The sequence below is a fragment of the Sus scrofa genome, chromosome 9 (assembly GCF_000003025.6).
Source record: "Sus scrofa isolate TJ Tabasco breed Duroc chromosome 9, Sscrofa11.1, whole genome shotgun sequence".
NCBI classification, from domain to species: Eukaryota; Metazoa; Chordata; class Mammalia; order Artiodactyla; family Suidae; genus Sus; species Sus scrofa.
Genome location: NC_010451.4, coordinates 33613603 through 33638917, shown reverse-complemented (window position 1 = coordinate 33638917; position 25315 = coordinate 33613603). Strand labels below are relative to the sequence as shown.

Below are 25315 nucleotides of genomic sequence, written 5' to 3'. Positions count from 1 at the left end.
ACATATATGAAACCAAATCACTTTTCTCTACACTAGAAACTAACACAAAATTGTAAATAAACCATACCTCAATAAAAAAAAATTCTGTGTAATCATGCCTAATCTTCGACAGTTTGGTAGGCAATTTTTTCTACTTTTCCTCATCATTTCACAATTTCGGCAAGTCCAAACAATTTAAAATGAGGTAGGTAGGAGTTCCTACTGTGGCTTAGTGGGTTAAGAATCCAACTGCAGTGGCTTGGCTGGCTACAGAGGTGCAGGTTGGATCTCTAGCCTGGGGTGCAGTGAGTCAAAGGATCTGGCATTGCTGCAGCTGTGGCTCAGATTCAATCTCTGGCCTGAGGACTTCCATATACGGCTACAGTAAAATAAAATAAAATAAGGTAGGTAGTTTCTCGCTACTCATGTCTTTGTAGTGACTGCCAAGGCCTGTGCCATGAAAGCATTAGTATCTTATGCAGGGGGAGAGCCGGGGGTGGGTACCAGAGATGGGTGGAGTTTCTCAGGTGGCTATTTTCTCAATCTTCTCCACATTATCCGTGCCCAATACTTCTATTTTCGTATTGAACTATTCCTACATTCTGTTCAGGATATCATGCTGTATTTGCCGTCAACCACATTCACTGCTAGCCACTTCTTGCCAAAGCAGCTCGTGTGCCCAATCCAGTTCAGGTAGGTCTCCTGTCCAGGTCCCATCCTTGTAAAGGGGAAGGTCAAAGTATGAGAGACATGTGTTCAAAATCAACAATTTGGGCATGTATGTTGGTGGTCACCAGAACTTTCTCTTTGTTCTCTCTGGAGTTCTCAATCACTACAGCCCTCTGCTCCACCTCATTTCACCAGTCAGCAGAGCCACCTGGTGGCCTTCTTTTGAGAGATCAACTGCCAGCCAGCCAGGTGTTTTAGGAGTATGGCAGAAGATCATTGCTTAAGCAATGGCGATGGTCTCATAGAGGCTATTCAAGGCCTGGAACTTCTCATTTCTATTATTGCACAGGATGTAGTAGTGCTTCTTGTTGTTCACTGTTTCCTGTTTAATCTCAGTTTAATAATATTTGGGTCTGGGACCACTGTCTGGGCAAATTTCCACAGTCTTCAAAGGTGGCGGGGGAAAACAGCATCTGGCAGTTCCTGGGTAGCAGCCTCTAGATGGAGATATTCTGATCTTGGTGGTGGTGAGTAGCTATCACCATGTCAGTTTCATCCAGGTCAAATCTTGATCTTCTTGGAGTCAATGAACGTAAGCTTGGAGCAGCAGTCCAGAATGGCCCCAGGGGGTGCCAATGAAAACATGCTCACTGACCTTCTGATCTTTTTTCCAGTTTATTGACTTGAACACCATAAGCTGGCTTAAGTTCAGGGTAAGATTTTCCCATCCACTAAATCACTTTTCCTGTTTGAAGGACAAGCTCTTAAGTTTGGGAGAAGCACAGACACTGGGGTATCTGCTTGCGTGGCTAACACAAAGGCAGCTATTTTACCAGATCAGACTGAAATTGGGCAACTAAGTTCTGTGAGGGCTCAGCAAACATCAAAGGCAGTGTGTTCTCTTGTATTTTGGAGAGATAGATGAAGCCTATGGTATAGACTCTCTGAAGAAGCTGTGGTTTCAGATGTAGCTCCTTAAAGGAATGTTTGGATCCTGTTATAGGTCTTCCACATACTTTGTGTTATTAACAAGGTGGCTTCTGATCAACCTGTTAGAAGCTTGGACAGCACTATCCTCATTCCCTTCTTCATCTGTCTTTTCTGCATTAGCATTGGTCTTGTCAGCAGTGTCTATCTGACACAAAGTGGCCATCATTCAAAATCACATCCCATATCCAACAGCTGAGCAATTCAAATTCTATGAAACACTAAAAATGTAAAGACTATTAACATCTGGTTTGAGTTTATCTTCCTTAAGAAGCGAGTTGTCCAATGACTCAACTGCTGTTTCCTGCTTGTCCACAGCCAGGGCCCAGGAGTCTATTGCCATGGCCCCAGCTGCGGGTGGGACGCTGGTGCTGATGAACTCACTAGCTGGAGCTGCCTCATCTTCCATACAGGGCCAACAAAAATTGGTTTTCAACAGAGATGGAAGAATATTATCACACAACTACAGCTGGATGGATGCTAAGAAGGTTTCTCACCAAACATATTTAGCTTATATATGACGTAGAGGTAGAGAAGACTAAATTGAAGATGGGAAATGAAAACCAACTGAATTCTTGGGAGCCAGTTGTCTGTTGTAACCATAGTTTGGTCATTCGTTCATTCAGAATGTTTTAAGAATGTATTATCCTAGGTTCTATGGAAATTCATAATGAGTTAAGGCATTGTATTCACTTTTAAGAAACTTACAATTGAGTGATTTGGGGTAAGGGAAAGAACAACCAAGGACCTGATTGGCAGAATGAAATAAACTCTGTAAAAAAGGTGGAACTTGACAGTAACTTCAAGGCAGCTGAGATTGACAAACCTTCTCCCAACCCCCAGACCTGCCACCTACATTTGTGTCCATATTCTTTGACCTACATCCTTGTTACTGTGGATGAATAATCCGTATTTCTATTTAAGCCAAGACCCTGAATATAGTCGATCACATCTTTTCTTGACTACTCAAAGACACCTCTAGCAATTTTCCCCTCTCTTCTGCGTCATTAATTTTTTAAACAGCTTTATTGAGATATAATGCACATACCATATAATTCACCCATTTAAAATGTATGATTCAATTCTTTTGGCATATTACATTATTAATTTTGTAAATTGTGGTTATATATATACACACACAAGATTTGACATTTTAACCATTAAATTCAGCGGCATAAATTACATTCACAGTGTTGTGCAACCATCACGACCTTCTAGTTCCATAAATTTTTATCATTCTAAATAGAAACTCTATAATCATAAAGCAATGACTCTTCATTCTTCACCACCCTCTGCCCCTGGTAACCTCTAATCTACTCTCTGTCTCTATTTGACATATATTCTGGCTGTTTCATTTAAAAGTAATCTTACAATATCTGGTCTTTTGTGTCTTGCTTATAGCATAATATTTTCAAGATTAATCCATATTATAGTATGTAACAGAACTTACTTTTCGTGGCTGAATAATATTTTATTGTATGCACATGCCACATTCTGTGTATCTTTTTGTTAATGGACACTTGGGTTTTTCTAAGTTTTGGCTATTGTGAGTAATCATACAATGAATATTTGTTACAAAAATCTATTCGAGTTCCTGTTTTCAGTTCTTTTGGATACATGCCTAGGAATGGAATTGCTGGGTCATATAGTAATTCTATGTATAGCTTTTTGAGGACCAACCGAACTATTTTCCATAGTGGCTGTAATATTTGATATTCCTATCAGAAATGCATGACAGTTTCAATATCTCCATATCCTTGCTAACAGTTAGTATTTTTTTTATTGACTATAGTGATTTTAGTAGGTGTAAAGTGATATCTCAATATAGTTTTGATTGCATTTTCCTAATAAGCAATGATGTTTAAAATGTTTTCATTTACGTCTTTGTTTTTCTTTCCTTTTTAGGGCCACCCCTGTGGCCGTTTGTATACCTTCTTTAACTCTTTTATTCCACTCAAAATCTGCACCTAATCCATTAACAAAAACTGTTTGCTTTTTAAAACACAGGCAATGACCATTCTACCCACCTGCACTGCTATCAGACTTATAAAAGGCACCATTATCTCCCTTTATTGTTATAGTCTCTTAACTGATCTTCTTGCTTTAGCCTTTGCCTCCCAATCGTCCATTCTCCACTCTGCATCAGAATGTTCTTTTTGAACCCTATGTTGGGTTAGTTATCCCAGCTCTATACAGTCTGTCCTCTGTTAAATCGCTGGGCTCATTTCCGACTACTCTCTGCCCAGCCCGCCAGCTCCAGCCACACTAGTGTTCCTGTGGTTCCTGGTTTATTTGTGCATGCTGTTCCATCTGCTGGAGGACTCTCCTCTCTAACAGCCTCAGCTCTTTCCTTCTCCTTCAGGCATTTGTAGCACCCACTCCATTTCCACCCCCTTCAAGACTCCAAGTCCTTTCCTGCCCTTTTGCTCTATAATATCTGTCACCATTTGTCATATATTTCGCTTGCTCGTTTATTTACTGTCATCCCGACAGAAATTTAAGCTCCAAGAAAGCAGGAATATCTGCCAGTTCTTTTTTCTTTTTTCTACTTCTTTATCCACAGTCCCTAGACTAATGCCTGGCACAATAAATAAATATTTCTTCAGTGAATGAGTAAAATTACATCCATGTATACTTTCCTGTTGCTTTTAGTGATTACTATCCTCTGCTTTTCACCTAATTTATTATTATTTCTTATTTCTAACACATTTATTCATTGTTCAATGCAACCATTTCACAGTTGAAACTAAGGCTTCGAGGGGTTAAGCAACTTACCTCGGGTTGTGGGAATATTTGGTGACAGAGCCTCAAGTATAAGGTGGGGCTCTTGACATTGACCTTTCAGGTAGTCCAGGAGAGGCAATCATCAAAACAGAGCAAAAGCCTGAGTTAAGGAGTGACAAAACATTATGTAACTCTTTCTCCAACTGCTTGGCTTCTAACCTCAAAGAGGAAAATCATTTTGGGTTTGGCAATTGAGACTCACTGCTCTGGTTGGATTCCTCACCCTCTGTGTTCTTTCTGTGTCAGAAGTGATGTGTTTTTCTAGCCACAAGTAACAGGCCCATCTTTATATTTCTCAACTGAGCATGAAACCCACTTCATGCTCTGCTAATTCCTGGGAACATTTAGGCAATGCTGGGCTGTTAGATCCCAGGTCATTTGGGATCATGGAACTGCCAGGTTGGAAGGGAACAAGAAGCTCACCCAAACCAGCCTCATTTTATAGCTGAGGATCCTGAAACCTGGGGGCCAGAGTGTAGGGAGGCAAGATGACCCAGGTCTCCCTACTTTAGGAGCAGTGTGGTTTCCATTAGTTAAGCTTCCTGCCAATGACCATTTTTTTTTTTGCCTTTTCCCTCTTTTTAAGTAATGACCAAATCTCTTTTCAAATTGGAAACAATTTTTAATATCCTATTGCAGGTTCTAAATCTGTTATCTAGGCAGATATGTTTTGTTTCCCCTGAGGTATTACTCCTATGGTCAGGTCTTAATTAGTCCAGAATGGATGATGTACTTGAGGGTTTGGGGGCTTCCCAGGCCCTTTCCTTAGACCCTCACATAAAGGAAGGCTGTCCTCACTGCCCAGGGAGACATGCAAGTACAATATGCTGAGTGGCCTCAGTGAGCCCTGCTATGGTCAATCACCAACGGAGATTCTGTATGATCCAATTTAGCCATTATAAGACTTCAGATTTATGGAGAACTAGAGACTTTACAATATGCATTCACACAAAGAATCGTTTGGTTTCCTTGAAACCTCTGTGAAATAGGTGGAGGTGGTATTATCTTAATTTTTAGAAATGGTAAGAATACTATGGTTTGTGGTATCATGTAAAATTTCCTGGAGTCACTTAACTAGGGAATAACAAAACAAAGACTAGACCTAGAGTTTTTACTCCAGGTTCCATTTTTGTTCCCATTGCAGTGAAATTGGGATGTTTTGGATAGAATAATAATCAGTTACTACAATCGACCAGCTAACTGCGATACCAGTTGTGCTTTATCATTCTGGACATTCATTCGGCCAAGTTTATTACATCCTTACCACGGGCCAAGCATTTGCTAGAAGCTAGAGATATGAAATATATCTACTTCTTGCCTTGCTGGCATTATTAGACAAGACAGACATGCCAACAAATAAGAATAGCCATGTGCTATTAAGTACTATCACAAAGAAATAATGCTAAAGAAGCCCAAATCTAAAAAAGTTAAAAAAAAAAAAGATTGGTTTTATAGATGAAATTGGTGTGAAGGGAAGCAGTAATTGTGGAGAAGGGGGGTGTAATCCAAATAGCAGGAATTGCATGTTCCCAGATGAGCAGGCAACATCACGCCTGACATTTTACCCAGAATTATATGTCATTCAGGTGGGTGTCCCACAGGGAGGAGGAAGTGCTGAAAAGAAGGGGATAAACTAAGCATTTAAGGGAATTAGATGTGTGTTATGTCATTAAAGAATTTGGGGAAAAAAAGAAGGACATAATTATTCTTACCAGGTTGGGAGATGGATGGAAAGTCCCTGAGACAGAGACGAAGGGAAGCTTATTGCAATGATCCGCAGGATGAGTCAATTCACTTGATGCTGTGGGAACCATGCTAAGGGGATGTATGCTCTGTTCTAAGACTATGAAAAGTTTTGAGAATTGAAAGGTTGTTCTCTGCATAAAGGTTGTTCTTTATGCAGAAATAAAATTTTGTCCCCTAAATTAAAATCTCTAAAGAGTGTACTTTGTGTCTATGTGATGTATTATTTAATCTAACAGTGACAAAAACATCATTGCTTTCAAAAACAATGTTTTGAGTAGATTTTCTCACCTTGAAAGAGTTGCAAAGAAAGTAAAATTTTTGCTGAGAAATCATAGCCAACCCCAAAGTGTTACCTCAAGCCAAATTATTTTTAACAAAATGACAACATCTGTATGCAGGAAAAGAAATATTTTATAGTTTGTGAGTGCATCTTAACGTGTTTCACATGATGTGGGATGGGGCCCCTTAAAGTCAGAATGTCCAGGATTTCTAACGTCTTAAAATGGCCCTGACCTTCAGCAGAGAAGCTACAGAAATATGAGTCTATAAGACATATTTAGGTAGTAGAATTGACAGTGTAAGAGGATGCAGAGGTGTTTTGGTGTGGAGTTACTGGCTGAAAAGGAAAATTTGTTCAGGTAGAAAGAATCAATAATTTATATCTGTGCTCTGGGCGCAGTTCTGACACTGACTGGCAGTAATCTTGGAAAATCCATTCACTTCTCTGGGCCTCATTTTCCTCCTCTGGAAAATGTGTGGTTGATTTAAAATTAGCTGTCATGTGGCCCACAGAAGTCATTGGCTGATACACAGTTTTTTAAATTTAATTTAATTTTTGTTTGTTTTTTTTTTTCTTTTTGGAACATACCTGCAGCATATGGAAGTTCCCAGGCTAGGGGCTGAAATCAGAGCAGCTGCTGCTGGCCTATGCCACAGCCACAGCAACACCAGATCTGAGCCAAGTCTGTGACCTACACCACAGTTCACACAACTCCAGATCCTTTAACCCATTGAGTAAGGCCAGGAATCAAACCCACATCCGCATGGATACTAGTCAGGTTTGTAACCCATTGAGGTACAGTGGAAACTCTAAATGAACTTATCTCCAGAACAGAAGCAGACCTGTGGTTGACAAGGGGCAGGGGGAGCAAGTGGAATGGACTTGGAATTTGGGGTTAGTACATGCAAACTATTGCATTTAGAATAGATAAGCAATGAGGTCCTTCTGTATAGCACAGGGAACTATATCCATCTCTTGTGATAGAACACGATGGAGGATATAAGAAAAAGAATGTATATATAAGTATATATATGTACGACTATGCTGTACAGCAGAAATTGACACATTGTGAATCAACTATACTTTATTAAAAATTAAAAAATACAAAAAATAAATTTAATTTTTGTTTTTATTAAAGTAAAACATTCATTCAGTTTCAAAAATAAAAAATATATCAGAGTTCCCTGATGGCTCAGTGGTTAAGTATCCAGTGTTGTCATTGCTGTGGTTTGGGTTGCTGCTATGGTGAGGGTTCAAACCCTGTCCTGGGAACTTCTGCATGGCCGTGGGTGTGGCCGAAAAAAAAAAAAGAGTCAAAAATATATCAAGGCTGGTGACAACAAACAAATAAAAAACACGCTTCCCTGCTTTGCCCCTCCCTACCTTTGAGTTCTGCTTGCAAGAGGCAATACTTTTAATTCCGTTCATAGTATATGCTGGTAGTCCCTTTCTAAAAAAGTCATATGTTTATTTCATAATTTCTTAATTCTTCAGTTTTAGATCTTATAAGAGCTTGAATTATGGTGAGGCAAGTAAGATCCTCACCTTCACAATATTTACTTCAAGCACAACATTTATGGGGGGTGCCATGAAACTCAGTAATCAAAATAAACTTTTAATGCAATATTTGAAAAAAATCAAAATTGTGCAAAAAAATCTGTGGTAAGCAAAATATCGAAATTTGCAATAAAGCAGGATCTGACAGGGCTGAGATTAGAGGGAAGTGAAGGCAGCTGAGTTGTACAGAGTAAGACAGGATTTGGTCCATACTTAAAATTTTGATATTATCTAATAGGAATTCTCACCATGCAAACTAGAATTTAGCTCTGCTAGACCATACATTGGCACCCTCTTTTCCTCCCCATTCCCATTCACCTAATGTGACACATTGGAATCACCTGGAGGCCTTTTAAAATTTTCAAAGCCCAGGCCCTATTCCAAACCAATTAAATACAAATGTCTGAGATTGGCATGCAGCATCAGTATTTTTTTTTTTTTTAAACTTCTTGCATGGTTCCATTGTGCAACCAAAATTGTGAACCACTGCAATTTTGGTTGAATCATTATAAATTGATTGCATCATTTGAACAATATACAAATTATTCACAGATGAGCCCATAACATACTGTATTTATGTTTTAATATTGTATAAGTATTTTTCCTTGAAGTTAAAAAAAATTGCCTAATTTCTACATTTGCTTACTTTTTATACACTGATCACTAATTTATCCTGAATTTTCTGCCAGGACTCTGAAATGATTCTCATATCAATAAATTTATTGGGAGCATATTTTTTCTTGGAGACATCCCCAGAGTTGCTCTTATGGCCTGTTCTGACCTACTGTGCAGCCATCATCCTAGGAACTCCCTTTTTCCTTCTCTAGGTACCCTTTTCCTGGTTCCCATGTCATACTTATGCTTGGCTGTTCATACACTTCTATTCTGAAACATTTCCCTGAATTTTAACATTTAACAAACAATTCTTTGATAATTTTCTCCTTTCCATTTTTCTACCCTGAAACTGCTATCATTTATTTCAGTTTATTATTTAGTCAGATTTCCTGGATTAATCCTATAATTTTTTTCTCTTTGCTCTATGATTTTGTTGTTGTTGTTCTATTCCTGGGGAAATGTCCTCAAATTTTTCTCTTAGTATTTCTATTGATTTTTTTAAATTTATACTTTATAATATTTTTTATCTCCTAGTTAATTTTTTTCCAAATGCTTCTTCCCCCCATATCCACTCCTTATTTCATGAATGCAGTAATAACTAATACTACATTTCTGAGGATTTTAATATTTTCATTATATATATTTTCCAGTTTTCTTCTGTATTACCTCTGTTCTCTCAATTTTATTTTTATTGTTTGTAAGTTTTGGTCCCTAGCCTTCATATTAGACCTATTCCTTATATATTGGGCAATTATTGACTTTGCATTAATTTGTCTATTTGATGTACTCTGACAGCCAGTATCATACTTAATGGTGAAAAGCTGAAAGCATTTTAAGATCAGGAATAAGACAAGGATGCCCATACTCACTACCTTTATTTAACACAGTATTGGAAGTCCTAGCCACAGCAATCAGAGAAAAAAAGAAATAAGAGGAATCCAAATTGGAAAGGAAGAAGTAAAATTGTCACTGTTTGCAGATGACATAAAACTCCTAAAGACACTACCGAAAAAATATTAGAACTAATAAATGCATTCAGTAAAGTTACAGGATACAAAATCAATATACAGAAATCTGTTGTGTTTCTATACACTAATAACAATCATAAAGAGAAATTAAGAAAATAATCCTATATATATAATTGCATCACAAAGAATAAAATACATATGAGTAAATTGTACTTTTAGTAAACTAAAAGACATTGATGAAAGAAATTGAAGATGACATAAATAAATGGAAAGATATACCATGCTCATGGATTGGAAGAATTAATATTGTTAAAGTGAACATACTACCCAAGGCCAACCTACAGATTTAATGCAATCCCTATCAAAATATCAAGGACATTTTTTCACAGAACTAGAATAAATAATTTAAAAATTTGTATAGAAACACAAAAGACCTCAAATAGCCAAAACAATCTTGAGGAAGAAGAACAAAGCTAGAAGTATCACACTTTCTGATTTCAAACCATACCATAAAGCTATAGTAATCAAAAGAATATGGTACTGCACAAAAAGCAGACACATAGATCAACAGAACAGAATAGAGAGCCCAGAAATAAATCCATACTTATATGGTCAATTAATCTATAAAAAAAAGGTAAGATATGCAACGGGAAAAATAGAGGAGCCTTTTCAATAAATAGCATTAGGAACTGGACAGCTATATGCAAAAGGATCAAACTGCACTACTTTTTAATACCACATATATAAGTAAGTTCAAAACAGAAAAAGACTTAAATGTAAGATCAGAAACCATAAAAACCCTTAGAGGAAAATAGAGGCAGTACATTCTTTGATATCAGTCTTAGAAATTTTTAAATTTATTTTATTATTATTGTTACTATTATTATTAATTTTTTGCTTTTTATCACTGCACCAATGGCATATGGAGATTCCCAGGCTAGGGGTCCAATTGGAACTACAGCTGCTGGCCTTCACCACAGCCACAGCAACATCAGATCTGAGCTGCATCTGCAACTTACATCACAGCTCACAGTATCTCCGGATCCTTAACCCACTGAGGGAGGCTGGGGATCGAACCCACAACCTCATGGTTCCTAGTTGGATTCATTTCCACTGCACCATGACAAGAACTTCTGATCTTAGCAATTTTTTTTTAAATCTATCTCCTCAGGAAGGGAAAAAAAGCAAAAGTAAACAAATAGGGTTACATTAAACTGAAAAGCTTTTGCACAGCAAAACTATCAACAAAATAAAGACAGTCTGAAGAATAGAAGATATTTTCAAACAGTACAGTCGATAAGGGATTAATAGCCAAAATATACAAAGAACTCATACAACGTAACATAAAAAACCCCAATTTAAAAATGGGCAGAGGAGCTGTCTTGGGGCTCAGCTGGTTAAGGATTTCAGCATTGTCACTGCAATAGCTCCTGTGACTACTGTGCTGTGGGTTCAATCCCTGGCTGAGGAACTTCCATATGCTGCAGGTGTGGGCAGAAAAGAAAAAAAAATGGGCACAGGACCCAAATAGACATTTTTCCAAAGAAGACATAGAGATGACCAATGGACACATGTGCAGATGCTCAACATCACTAATCATTAGGGAAATGTAAATCAAAACCACAAGCTACCATCTCATACTTATCATTATGGCTATTATCAAAAAGACAATAAATAACAAGTATTGACAAGGATATGGGGAAAAGGGGACCCTCATGCACTGTTGGTGGGAATGTAAATTGGTGCAGCTACTATGGAAAACAGCATGGAATTTCCTCAAAAAATTAAAAGTGGAACTACCATATGATCTGGCAATTTTATTTCTGGGTATTTATTTGAAAAACAAAAATAAAAACATTAATTCAGGAATAGGTATAACACCAATGTTTATTGAAGCATTATTTACAATGGCCAAGATGTAGAAACAAACTGACAATAAATAAACATTTTTTAAAAGATATGGTGTATATATATATACAATGGAATATTAACCATAAAAAGTGAAAATTTGCCTTTTGACAGCGTGGATGAATCTAGAGGGTATTATGCTAAGTGAAGAAATAATTCAGACAGAGAAAGACAAATACTGTATGATCTCATGTACGTGTGGAATCTGAAAACAAACAAATGAAAAATAAAAACAGATTCATAGAGAACAAATGGGATGTTGCCAGAGGAGTGAAACCAAGGGGCAAAATAGGTGAAGGAGATTAAGTACAAACTTCCAGTTATAAAATAAACAAGCTACAGGAATGTAATATACAGCATAAAAATATGGTTAATAATACCGTAATAAATTTGTATGGGGCAGATGGTTACTAGACTTACCACGGTAATCATTTCATAATGTATGCAAATGTAAAATTATGTAGTACACCTGAAACTAACATAATACTGTATATGAACTGTATTTCAATTAAAAAAAAGAGTAAAATCCTGTTCCTCTTAGATGAAGAAAATTAAAAAAAATAAGTTGAGGAGTTCCCGTCGTAGCTCAGTGGTTAATGAATCCGACTAGGAACCATGAGGTTGCGGCTTCGATACCTGGCCTTGCTCAGTGGGTTAAAGATCCGGTGTTGCCATGAGCTGAGTAATATTTCATTGTGTATCTGCATCACATCTTCTTCATCCACTCCTGTCAATGGACATTTAGGTTGCTTCCATGTCTTGGCTACTGTGTATAGTGCTGCAATGAACATTGGGGTACATGTATATTTTCTCCACATCCTCTCCAGCATTTTTTGTAGACTTTTTGATAATGGCCATTCTGGCTGGTGTAAGGTGGTATCTCATATTAGTTTTATTTGCATTTCTCTAATAATTAGTGATGTTAAACATCTTTTCATGTGTTTTTTGGCCATCTGTATGTCTTCTTCGGATAATTATCTGTTTAGCTCTTCTGCCCACTTTTGATGGGGTTGTTTCTTTTTTTGGTATTGAGCTGCAGGTGGTGTTGATGTATTTTGAAGATTAATTCCTTGTCAGTCACTTCATTTGCAAATATTTTATCCCATTCTGTGGGTTGTCTTTTCATTTTGCTTAGGGTTTCCTTTGCTGTGCAGAAACTTTTAAGTTTAATTAGGTACAATTTGTTTATTTTTGTTTTTATTATCTTTACTCTAGGAGGTGGATCTAAGAAGATATTGCTGTGGCTTACATCAGAGACTGTTTGGCCTATGTTTTCCTCTAAGTGTTTTATAGTATCTGGTCTTATATTTAGGTCTATAATGCATTTTGAGTTTATTTTTGTGTAGGTGTTAGGGAGTGTTCTAATTTCATTCTTTTACATGTGGCTGTCCAGTTTCCCCAGCACCATTTATTGAAGAGACTGTCTTTTCTCCATTGTGTTTTCTTGCCTCCTTTTGTTGAGTAGGCACGTGGATTTAATACTGGTCTTTCTATCTTTTTCCACTGATCTATATTTCTGTTTTTGTGCCAGTATCATACTTCAGTAGTTGTGATTGGTCCATTCATCTTTTCTATTTTGTCTTGGTTTAGTTTTGGAAGATTGTACTTTTCTAAGAATTTGTCCATTTTTTCTAGGTTTTCCATTTTATTGGCATGTAGTTGCATGTATTAGTCTCTTATGATCCTTTGTATTTCTGTGATGTCCATTGTAACTTCTCCTTTTTATTTCTAATTTTATTGATTTGAGTCCTCTATTTTTTTCTTGATAAGTCTGGCTAAGGTTTTATCAATTTTATTGATTTTTCAAAGAACCAGATTTTAGTTTCATTGATCTTCTCTACGGTTTTATTTGTTTCTATTTCATTTATTTCTGCTCTGATCTGTATAATTTTTTTCCTTCTGCTAACTTTAGGTCTTATCTATTCTTCTTTCTCTAGTTGCTTTAGGTGTAAAGTTAGATTGTTTATTTGAGATTTTTCTTGTTTCCTGAGGTAGGCCTGTATTGCTATTATCTTCCCTCTTCTAACTGCTTTTGCTGCTGTTTTGGATTGTTGTGTCTTTGTTGTAATTTGTTTCTAGGTATTTTTAAATTTTCCCTTTAATTTTTTCAATGATCCGTTGGTTGCTTAGTAGCATGCTGTTTAGTCTCCATGTGTTTAACGTTTTTGCAGGTTTTTTTTCTTATCGTTGATTTCTGGTCTTAGAGTGTTGTGGTCAGAAAAGATGCTTGATATGATTTAAGTTTTCTTAAATTTACTGAGGCTTGATTTGGGGCCCAGGATGTGCTTTATCCTAGAGAATGTTCCATGTGCAATTGAGAAGAATGGATATTCTGCTGCTTTTAGATGGAATATTCTATAAAAATCTATTAAGTCCATCTAGTCTAATGCATCATTCAAGGCATGTGTTTCCTGGTTGATTTTCTGTCTGGATGATCTGTCCATTGCTGTAAGAGGGGTGTTAAACTCCCCTGCTGGTATTCTGTTTTGTCAGTTTCTCCTATTAAAGTCATTAGCAGTTGCCTTATATACTGAGGTGATCCTATGTTGGATGCATGTATATTTATAATTGTTACATCTTCTTGGATTGATCCTTTGATCATTATATAATGTCCTTCATGGTTCCTTATAATATTCTTTAAGATCTATTTTGTCTGATAAGTATTGCTGCTACAGATTTATTTTGATTTCCATTTGCATGGCATATTTTCTTCCATGCTTTCACTTTCAGTTTGTATATGTTCCTAGAACTGAAGTGGGTCTCTTGAAGACAGCATATATATGGGTCTTGTTTTTGTAACCATTCACCTAGGCTATGTCATTTGGTTGGGTCATTTAGACCATTTACCTTTAAGGTAATTGTTGATATGCAAGTTCTTATTGCCATTTTATTAATTGTTTTGGATTTGTTTTTGCTGGTCTTTTTTCTTCCCTTCTCTTGTTCTCTTCTCTTGTGGCTTGATGACTATCTTTAGTGCTGTGTTTGCTTTTTCTTATTTGTCTGTGTATCTATGGTAGATTTTTGGTTTGCAGTTGTCATGATTTCTGATACAATAGTCTATATGTATACACAAGATTGTTTTAAGTTGTTGGTCTCCTAATTGCAAATGCATCTCCAGTATCCTGAATTTATAGACTCCTCTTCTCATGATTTCTGATTTTGGTAGCATACTGATGTATGGATGATTTCCTACCTTTACTATATGTATGCCTTTACTGGTGAGCCTTGTCATTTGCAGTATTTTTGTTGTGGTCTTTTCTTTTCCAGCTAGAGAAGTACCTTTAGTATTTGTTGTAACACTGGTTTTAGTGGTGCTGAATTCTCTTAGCTTTTGCTTGTCTATAAAGCTTTTGATTTCTCCTTCAAATCTGAATGACAGCCTTTCTAGGTAGAGTAATATTGGTTGGAGGTTTTTTCCTTTCATCACTTTAAGTATATCTTGCCATTACCTTCTTGTCTGCAGAGTTTCTGCTGAAAAAAATCTGCTGCTAACCTTATCAGGGTTCACTTGTGTGTTATTTATTTCTTTTCCCTAGCTGCTTTCAATATTTTCTCTTTGTATTTAATTTTGGTCAGTTTGATTAATATGTGTCTCAGAGTGTTCTTCCTGGGGTTTATTTTCTGTGGTACTCATTGAGTTTCCTGGATTTGAGTGAGTGATTCTTTCCCCATCTTAGGGAAGTTTTTAGCTCTTATCTCTGCAAATATTTCTCTGGCCCTTTCTGTCTGTCTTCTTCTGTTTCCCTTATAATATGGAAGTTGGCACATTTAAAGTTGTCCCAGACTTTTCCTAGACTGTCTTCATTTCTTTTCAATCTTTTTTCTTTTTTATGTTCCATGTTAGTGATTTCCGCCTGTCTGTCTTCCACCTCTCTTTTTCATTCTTCTGCCTCCTGTATTTTGCTGTTGGTTCTGTCTAGTGAATTTTTTTTATTTCAGTTATTGTATTTTGTCTCTCTACTTGATTAATCTTTAAATGTTCCATTTCTTTGGTCAGTGTTTCTTGTAATTTATCAATCTTTGCCTCCAGTTTATTTCCAAGATCTTGAATCATCTTTACTATCATTTGTCTAAAGTCTTTTTCATGGAGGTTGGTAATCTCCAGATCACTTAGTTGTTTTTTTTTTTCCTTGCTTCTTTATCTGAGTCATAATTCTCTGCCTTTTCATTTTGTGTAGGTGTTTACTGTGATCTCCATTTTTCAGGCAATAGGCTTGTAGTTTCTTGCTTCCTGATAGGAGGGACTGGTGCCTGCCCAGGGGTTAGACTCTAGATCTGTACTGCCCACCATGGTGTCTACTAGCCACACGTGACTTTTGAACTTTTGAAATTGTGGCCAGCCAAAATTGAGGTGTACTGTGAGTATGGAACATATGCTGGATTTTGAAGATTTAGTACAATAAAGATAAATAACTTATACATAACTCTTATTGACTATATGCTAAAATGATAATGCTTTGGTTATATTAGCTTGAATGAAATATATATCAAAATTAATTTCTTTTTCTTGCTTTTTTAAATGTGAAAACAGAATTACAAATGTGATTCTTATTGTAGATCCTAATATATTTCTATATGTATACCAGAGGGTATATAAAGTCCCTCTTAGCCCTCAAGTTCTATGATTCTAAATGTTTTTTTAAAGTACTATCCCTGCTAGTTACTTAGAGCAGAAATTAATTCAGAAAAAAATTAAAATAATTCTTGCCTTCATGAAGCTCAGAATCTCACTATTGAGATTCAACTTACTTCAACTGGGAGTTCTTTTTGTTTTAAATTTACCTTTCATGGCCACACCCACAGCATATGGAATTTCCTGAGCCAGGGACTGAATCTGAATGGCAGCTGTGTCAATGCCATATCCTTTAACCCACTGTACGGAGCTGGAGTATTGAACTCCTACCTCTCTGCTTCCCCAGCTGCTGCAGTCAGATTCTCAACCCACTGAACCATGGCAGGAACTCCTCAACTTGGAGTTCTAGAACTCAGCTTTGAATCATTAGCACCTGGTGTAATCCCTGATATGCTAGCTGGCTTAATAAATAAACATGGGGCAGTTAAAGAACAATTAGCCTGGATCTATTTAAACTAACAAGATGTAAGTGAAGGCAAGATAACTTCAAGTGCTCAATATTTTCTTCTAGGGAAATTCCTAATATGCCTTGAATATTTAAGAATTCTTCTACCAAAAAGGTAGAACATAATTTCTCTCCCTGCCATTGATCTCTGTTTAAGCTTGTTGGTTTGTATGCTCTCTCCCAGTTGAGAGCAGGGAACAAGAGAAACTTAAGAGGCATGAGGATGAAAAATGCTAATGAATTAAAAATATATAGTGAATTAATGAATTTTAACCTTTAAAAAATATTACCAATACTCAAAAGGCACAAATTTAGGAATTTGTTATGGTAGCATTTTGCTCATTGATATTAAAATACTAAATGGCTCAATTAATATTTTGGGGAGGAAGAAACACATAAGAAAAACTATCTATATAGACATCTCAAAATGTCCACCTCTACATATTAAATGACAAAGTGAGATGCACAGTAAATTCAGATTCTGAAGAAACTTCTAACATTTTGGACTCCATGTTGAAAATATCAAATATGTTGAAGAAATATTTGGGTGATTTGGCAGATTTCCTTAGCTTGAAATTTCCTCTCAGAAGGTAGGGAAAATAAAGTCATTGCTGTAACTGAGTTCTTTTACTTAAAATCAGGGATGCATTTGCTCATTTAGATAAAATCATTTGAATGCCTCCATACCCTTTAATGATCTTCATCTTAGCATGGTTTGGAGATGTTAATGTTCACTCCTAGGTGAAAATAACAAAGTATAAGCCATGCCCCTATCCAGGTGAAAGAATTTTTGTCTTTAAAGAGCCGTGGCTCTCCACCTTGGTCCAGGCCCCACGTACTGATTATAATGACAAAGTGATTTTCAGAGAAGACACCAATGCTGTGCAGTTTTCCTTCTGGTAGGGAAGATTGGTGAGGGCCCATCACTGGCCTTCTGTGGTAATCTGAGCTAGAACCCTCAGCACAGCTTCAAATCTACTCTTCTTGGAAGTCACATCTTCTCCCATGGAAGAAATAGAACAAATTTTATCCCCGACTGATGTGTCAAAGCTTTGAGGCCAGGAACTCATTCATCTTTTCAAAACCCAGCATAATGTTTGGCTTGCACAGAATTCACTAAATAGCAAATTAAAAGTGATTTTTTTTTTTTGGGCTACACCCACACCATGCAGAACCCTTGCCACAGCAGTGAAACCTAGATCCTTAACTACTAGGCCACAAGGTAACTCCAAAAATGATTTTTAAAAAAAGGGGTTTGGGATACTGCTCCTTAATTCCTTGAGTGAAAGCTATGATATAGGGATTTCTGAGCCATAATTAGTTTGAACAGAGGTTTAGAATGAATGGATAAGAATTTAGGTGTTTTCTAAAACTTTAGTAGCTTATGTTATATAACTGGAGAGTCGGACTATTTTAGGTGTGATTTACTTATGAGTAAAATATAAACAGGAAGGAAGCAGACAGCTGTCTTTTTGCATGTTGCAATGACAGAATGAGGACATCATTTAGAAAAACAAATGGCTGCAAATATTCTTCTGAATAAGCAGAAATGGAAGATGGGGAAAGCTTCTGAAAACATTTTACATTGGGATTTTTCACAACCTTGGAGGTTTTAAGAAAATTGTGTTATGTGGTTTTGGTCTCTGCTTGCAACATATGGCAGCCTATTCCTGAACACAAAGGGAAGTCTCAGGATGTGTGGTGAGTGAACAGTGGCTTGCCTTAACTCCTCAAAATATATAAATTAAACTGATCGCTGGAAACCATTTTTTTTCCAGGGCTTATTGTAACCTATTCCTCTTCTCAGATTTTTATTCTTTCTTATTTTCTAATGAGGCTTTCTGAGAAGTCAAGAGCAATATTCTCTGGAGTTCTCTTGTGGCAGAGCTGGTTAGAATCTGGCACGTCACTGTAGTGGTTTGAGTCGCTGCTGTGGCATGGGTTCAATCCCTGGCCTGGGAACTTGCCATAACCAAATTCAAAAGCCCCCTCTGGATCCAGTGTTGCCATGAGCTGTGGTGTAGATTGCAGACATGGCTTGGATCCTTAGCTCCCACTTGACCCCTAGCCTGGGAACTTCCATAGCAGCCCTGAAAAGCAAAAAAAAAAAAAAAAAAAAAGAAAAAAAGAAAACCAAAATCCCCCTCTGTCTTTGTTTTCCATGACCTTGTGAGACATCAATTTGATATCACCAACCACTTGCCCTTGAAACCTCCTCTCTTCATATTTCCAAAACATCATGTGTTCCAGCCTGTTTCTAGCCATTTGATAATGCCTCTGTTGCTTCCACAGCTTCTCTTATTTCTCTTGACTCACTGTGCTGGGCATTTCCTCAGGCTCTCTTTCCACCTTCTGGCCTTTTCTCTATACAGTCTCCCCAAGAGAGCAGATCCACTTAAGCCTCTGTGCTCCCCTCTGTGCTATGCAGATGCTCCCAGATCTGTATTGCTAAGCCATCCATGCCTTTGCAGGAACGCTTCCTTCAGTCAGCTCTCCCTCAACTAGATGTAACAAGTCTCAGCAGAACTCATTGTCCTAGCCACAAACTAAGACCCCTTTCTAGCTGTTCCCTCTTAGTCAGGGGAACCAGTCTCCTGTGGCTCATTCTTTTTTTTTTTTTTGTCTTTTGTCTTTTGTTGTTGTTGCTATTTCTTGGGCCGCTCCCGCGGCATATGGAGGTTCCCAGGCTAGGGGTTGAATCGGAGCTGTAGCCATAGGCCTACTCCAGAGCCACAGCAACGCGGGATCCAAGCCGCGTCTGCAACCTACACCACAACTCACACAATGCTGGATCGTTAACCCACTGGGCAAGGGCAGGGACCGAACCCGCAACCTCATGGTTCTTAGTCGGATTCGTTAACCACTGCGCCATGACGGGAACTCCTTTTTTTTTTTTTTTTTTTGTCTTTTTGCCTTTTCTAGGACCGCTCCCGCAGCATATGGAGGTTCCCAGGCTAAGGGTCTAATCGGAGCCGTAGCCACTGGCCTACGCCAGAGCCACAGCAATGCAGGATCCGAGCTGCATCTGCGACCTACACCACAGCTCGTGGCAACGCGGGATCCTCAACCCAGTGAGCAAGGCCAGAGATCGAACCCACACCCTCATGGTTCGTAGTCGGATTCATTAACCGTTGTGCCACGACGGGCACTCCTCCTGTGGTTCATTCTTCATCTTCATTCTTCATAACCAATCGGACACTCAGTTCTGAAGATTTTCCCCTATGAAATGTCTCATATTTCTTCCCGCCTCTTTTGTGTGCACTGCCATCACACAAGTCACACCCAAATTATTGCACCAATTTTCTGGCAGGTAACACAGGACTCATCCAATCAATATGTATGGACGTCTCCTTTCTGGTGCACTTGCATCATGGTACCCACTTGATTGACTACTGTTACTGACTTTTATGCCCTTAGTAAAAACTCTGACCCCTTTTTTGTGATTAATGGGAAGACAGGAACTGAATCTGTTGCCAATCCCCCAGGGGTCAAGGACCCTTCAATGGGTCCTTTGTCTGGAGTCCCAGATATCAATAGGAGACTGGGTTCCATAGAGCAGAGCAAAAACTATTCATTGATCAAAGAATGGAGAAGGGAGAGCTACTGCTGTAAAGACACCTCCTCCAAGGAAGGAGACTAAGGTAATTTTCAGGGGTAGGAGACAGGTCATTAGGGCTCTAGATTTTCAGGGGCAGCTGGGGCAGCTAGGGCAGTTGGAGCATGTGCAGTCTTCCATGCTCCTTTACAAAGAGCACAGATTATGCCTAGCAGAGTAGAAATGCCTGCCACCCCTGCCACGGGGCACAATCTTAGCATGGAGATGAAGCAAATGTGGCTTTCATGCACTCCAGGTCTCATCTGTGCAGGCCCTTTCCTGTGGTCCAGTCAGAGCCAGTTCTGGGCAATTAAGAACCATATAGCTCTCAAAGTACAGCTGTAATGAATCTCAACCAAACATTTGAAAAAAGCACAGAGATAAATCAAGGCTAGTGTCTTTCAGCTCTCAGGGCTTGGTTTGGAAACATAGAGATAAGTCAAGGCACAAGTCCTTCAGTTTTGAGAGGCTTCTATTGATTTGGCAAAATTAGAGACAGGAGGTAGGAGGGAGCATAAGCACAAAATGAGATGGGGGAGGTCTCGAGGGCCGTGAGGGCTGTGCTAAAGATTGATTCTTATCTTTTATCTTAAGTAAAATGTGGAGCCACTAACATACATTGAGGTGAAGGATATGTGTAAAATAAGCAGTTCTCGTGTAAATAAAACACTCCAAATTCAGAGAAAGAATGGAATGTCAGGAGACAACAGTGGAAGCAGAGAACCTGATTAGTCAGGAATCTGTAGCCTAATTCTGGAGAGAACTGACGCTGACTTGGGCAGGGATGATGGTGAGGAATAGAGAGAGAGCATCATGGATTGAAGAGTTATCTTAAAAGATCCAATTTCAAGGCACTTAGAGTTTAGAAAGAGATACTGACATATTGAAAAAATGGCAATACAGTGAGAAATGGCAGAAAGAGGCACATATGAATTTCACCCATGGGTTAAAGGAAGAAACCAGTAACTACAGTTCAGGCAAATCAGAGAAGGCCTCATGGGGGAGGAGCACTGAGTGGTCTTTGAAGATTGTTAGGCACTAGACAGATAGAACAGAAAGGGAATTAAATCTCAGATAGAAGCATTTGCAAGGATACAGAGGGATGAAACATCAAAGTTTATTCAGGAAATTAAATATTTAAATTTGGCTGATGTTAGGGTGTTAAGGATGGGGGTGGAGGGGACAAAAATGGCTGGACAAAATTATTGTGCATTTCATGAAGGCCCTATTTGGACTTTAATCCTGTGGAGTTTGGGAGTCATTAGAAGGTTTGGGACAGTGAGAGGTCATGATAACATTTGCATTTGGAACCACCATTTTAGTACCTATGAAGAGAATGGGTTAGAGGAAAATTGATTGGAGCCAGGGAGACCAGGTGAGGAGACTTGTGGTTGACTAGGTTAGAGATGATGAGGTCAGGAATTAGGGCAGGAGCAGTGGAGAGGGTGAGGAAAGCACCAAATAAGGAAATATGTAGATGATAAAATCAACAGGTTTTCTGAATCATTACATGAAGTGTTTTAAGGAGAAGGAGAAAGCCAAGTCCTGTTCCAAGTTTCTGTGGTGGGTAACTGAACAGGTGATGGGACCATTAATCAGAAGAGGGACACAATTAGGGCAAATGATAATGAATTTTATTTGGAGCTGGTGGTGAGGTAGATGAGCCTTGGGAATGCTACATGGAAATATCTAGTAAATACCTGAATAAAGCAATCTGGAACTGAGGCAGGAGCTTCAGACTGGACACACACACACACACACACACACACACACACACACACACACACACACACGTTATCATGACATAGAGGGTAAGCAAAGAACAAAGAAGCTCCCTGAGGTTGAGAGTCTCACTTCTTTCTTTGAGTGGATCCCCTAGTGTATCCTTTTTGCGCTTTTTTTTTTTTTTTTAGATTCCACATATAGATGATACTGTAGGAGAGACCATCCCAATAAAAAGGTAGAAAGGAGAGACCCTGGCCATGATGACTAAGCAAAGGCCAGCCAACTGCTCCTAACCACCCCTCCCCAACACACCTGCTTCTGTAAACTTGTTTCCGCATCTACTACTTTGCCTGACATCACTCCGGACCGACTAGCCAAGCATGGACCCGGAAGAGATAGCCCATAAAAACCTTGTGAAACCTTCTTCAGGGCGCAGACTCCGGAGAGTGATCTCCTCTGAGCCCGCATGCGTAATAAACCCGAGTTCTCCAACTCTCCCAGTGCTCGCTTGGTTTCTCGCTGGGTGAAAGAGCTGATCCACTGCAGCCACAGAGCTGCTGGAGCTGGTGGACTCCAGCCACAGGGCTGTCACCAGAGCTGATACGTTGTGGCGCAGGGCTGCTGGGTAGCTGCTGTAACATTTCTGGAGGCCCCAGCAAGATTCCAACTATTCTGGCCTCTTGAGCCACTGGAATGGAGGCAAGGCTGGCCAGGAGCCAGGGAGCTGGGGAGCCTCAAACCGAACGAGGCAGCCTGCCACCTGATGGTATATTCCAGGTCCTCCTCCGTGAGCGGCATTCCTGACTCCCAGACCAACTCACAAGGAAGGCATCTGGACAAGGTAAGGCCCTGGGGCAAACTCCAGTCAGGTCCTGCCCCAGCGGGCAGAAGAGGGGACTGATCACCCCCTTAGGGAGACTCTCCAGTCAGAAGCTGTGCTTGACCGGAGCAGTAGTCTTAGTGCTCCAGATTGGAAGCAGAGGAACCTCTTGCTTGGGTGGAGCAACTGTCAGGTGTAGCCAATTGAAAGTTGTGCTTGTTTGAGCTGCTAGTTAGGGACTCCCAGGGAGTGGGAGGCATTGTGATAACCTCTGAGTGTGTGTGAGAGTGAACGTGCGGCCTGATTCACTTGCGCTTCAGGTTTGAATTTGTGGCTCCAGGGTCTTAGCGGCTACGGAGTCCGAGTGGGTCCTAACCTGCAGTTCCGTGGTGACCTCATACGGCTTATGGCTGTAGCGGACTCTGAGGGTTCTCTTCCCTCCTGCGAGTCCAATCCAAGTTCGGGGCTTATACGAACCAGCCAATTGCTAAGAGGCACCTAAACTCCAAGAGAGGAGGACAGTCAGGTGGACGTCTGAATGGCCACCTTCTGAGAAGGGGGCACCATCCCTTGTTTTGTCTGCGACACCGGCACAGGGCAGCCACATAGGGTGGGACCTAACCCAGAAGCCTGTGGGCCAGAGACCCCTGTGCTCCTGCCATTTGGGCCATAAATTCCTCTGAGGAGATTATCTAACTTGACCTTTCCCCTGGGCCTCCAGGAACTCTCAGCCCAGATTCTAAACCAGCCATGGAGCTGCCCATTTTGTCAGTTCACATAGGCCCAGGATCTGAATCAGGGAGACAAGCCTGTCATCCCCTGCTCAGTTCATGGTATAGGGAGGATGGGGTATGCAGTCCCCTGTCCTTTGCCCAAAACATTAGAACTTGTCTGAGAGTGCCTTCCCAAAACTGGGGGCCCAAGATGGATCAGAGATACTTGCAACAGAGCAGGTGCTCTCCCCAGTCGTAGAGTGAGCTGACTGGGAGCTGTCTTGTTTTCAAGAGTGGCAGAGGCAAAGCTACTGGGGATACCACCCACGAGGTCAGAGAAGGTCTCATAATATCAGGCCATAGACAAGATCCACAGAAAGACACCATGGGTTCACCCAAGTCTAAACCCATGGTCGTAGACTGTGTGATCAAAGATTTCAAAAAGGGATTTTCTGAAGATTATGGTATAAAACTAACCTGATCTGTCATCATTTCCTTTGCTATTACCTCAAACAGAGCTGTGGGGGTGAAGGAAATAGACCTCTAGATGTTAAGACCATCCTGAGTTGTTACCAGGCCTGTGGGGGAAAAGGAGTTCGTAGCTAGTATTCATCCAACTTAGGCCAAGTGTTTAGCCTCAGAGCCTCGGCATAGTCAGTTTTGCTTTTTGCTGTTTACTTTCACCCTGGTTGGAGAAATTGAAGGCTGGTTCATCCAATTTACCTGTTAACTGTGGCTTAGAAACTTTCCTAATATTAATAGAGGGCATGTCAGAGCAAGTGTCTTAGGATTTGAAAACTCAGAGCAGGGACTGTATGCCTGAGTTTTCTTTACTTCTGTCCAGAGACAGGCAATGGGCAGGGATGATGGGAAGAGAGGCTATGCTGGTAAAGAGTGGTTAATTCCAGTCAGCCTAAGGTAGGATGGGATATTTGACCACTAATGTATAGCTGCTCCATCTAAGAGAGGGGACACCCTCACATAACCAAGAAGGGACAATAGGCACTGGATGCTGATCTTTTTCTCTTTTTTGGATGGGAGCCACACCCTCAAGCCTGGTGCATGGCTCAATAGCAACTCCTCTGACATGTGCCTTGAAGAACTGGAGCAAGATTGACATTTAATTTTCTTTTGAACAAAAGCCTGGCCACTATATAATCTGTCAGATGGAGAGTGAAGGCCATCTGAAGGCTCTCTAGCTTATAATACTATTCTCCAATTAGCCAGAAGTTAATCAGCCTTCTCCAATACCACTCAAGGCTCCTCCTCTCCCCCCTCCAGTGCCAAAGTTATATCTTTCTCTACTCCCTTTACAAGAGGTAGCAAACAAAGAATGGGGACAAGAAACCGGTCCATACACCTATTTCACTTCAGGACTTAAGGCAAATAAAAACAGATTTGGGAAAATTTGCTGATGACCCAGATATATTGAGGTCTTTCAGGGTCTCATGCAGTCCTTTGAGTTAGCCTGGAAGGATGTGATGTTATTATGGAAACAGACATTGACTATAAGTGGAAAAAATGCATAAAGTCTTCAAAACTGCTCAAAGCTGGGGAAGATGAATGGAATGATGCTGTAAATGCCAGGGGCAGATTAGAAGAGGAATGAACAAGGTTCCCCACAGGGTGTCAGGCAGTTCCTATGAGTGATCCCAACTGGTCTGCTGATGAGGGAGATAACAATAATTGGCATAGAAATCATTTTATTACTTGTATAGTTGAGGGATTAAAAGCCTCATGAATAAAGCCTGGTAAAAACTATCGGAGGTTTACTAGGGGAACAAGAGAGTCCATCAGCTTTCTTAGAAAGACTCAAAAAGGCATTGAAAAAACATACACCAAGGAACCCAGAAACAATGGAGGGCCAAGTAATGCTTAAGGATAAATTCAT

The 25315-nt window shown here is 39.4% G+C and overlaps 1 protein-coding gene and 1 pseudogene across 2 annotated transcripts in view; one reads left to right on the top strand and one right to left on the bottom strand.

The window, feature by feature from the left end:
- On the bottom strand, window positions 332–7043 carry LOC110255427 (annotated as a pseudogene).
- MMP13 (matrix metallopeptidase 13) overlaps window positions 22218–25315 on the top strand; it is a 67698-nt gene continuing 64600 nt past the window's right edge. Inside the window, exon 1 of one of the 2 annotated variants that reach the window (XM_021062710.1) lies at window positions 22218–22732. The gene's annotated coding sequence lies outside the window, so the exon portion shown is untranslated. The remainder of the gene's footprint in view (window positions 22733–25315) is intronic. The other variant, XM_021062712.1, reaches the window with a different exon arrangement.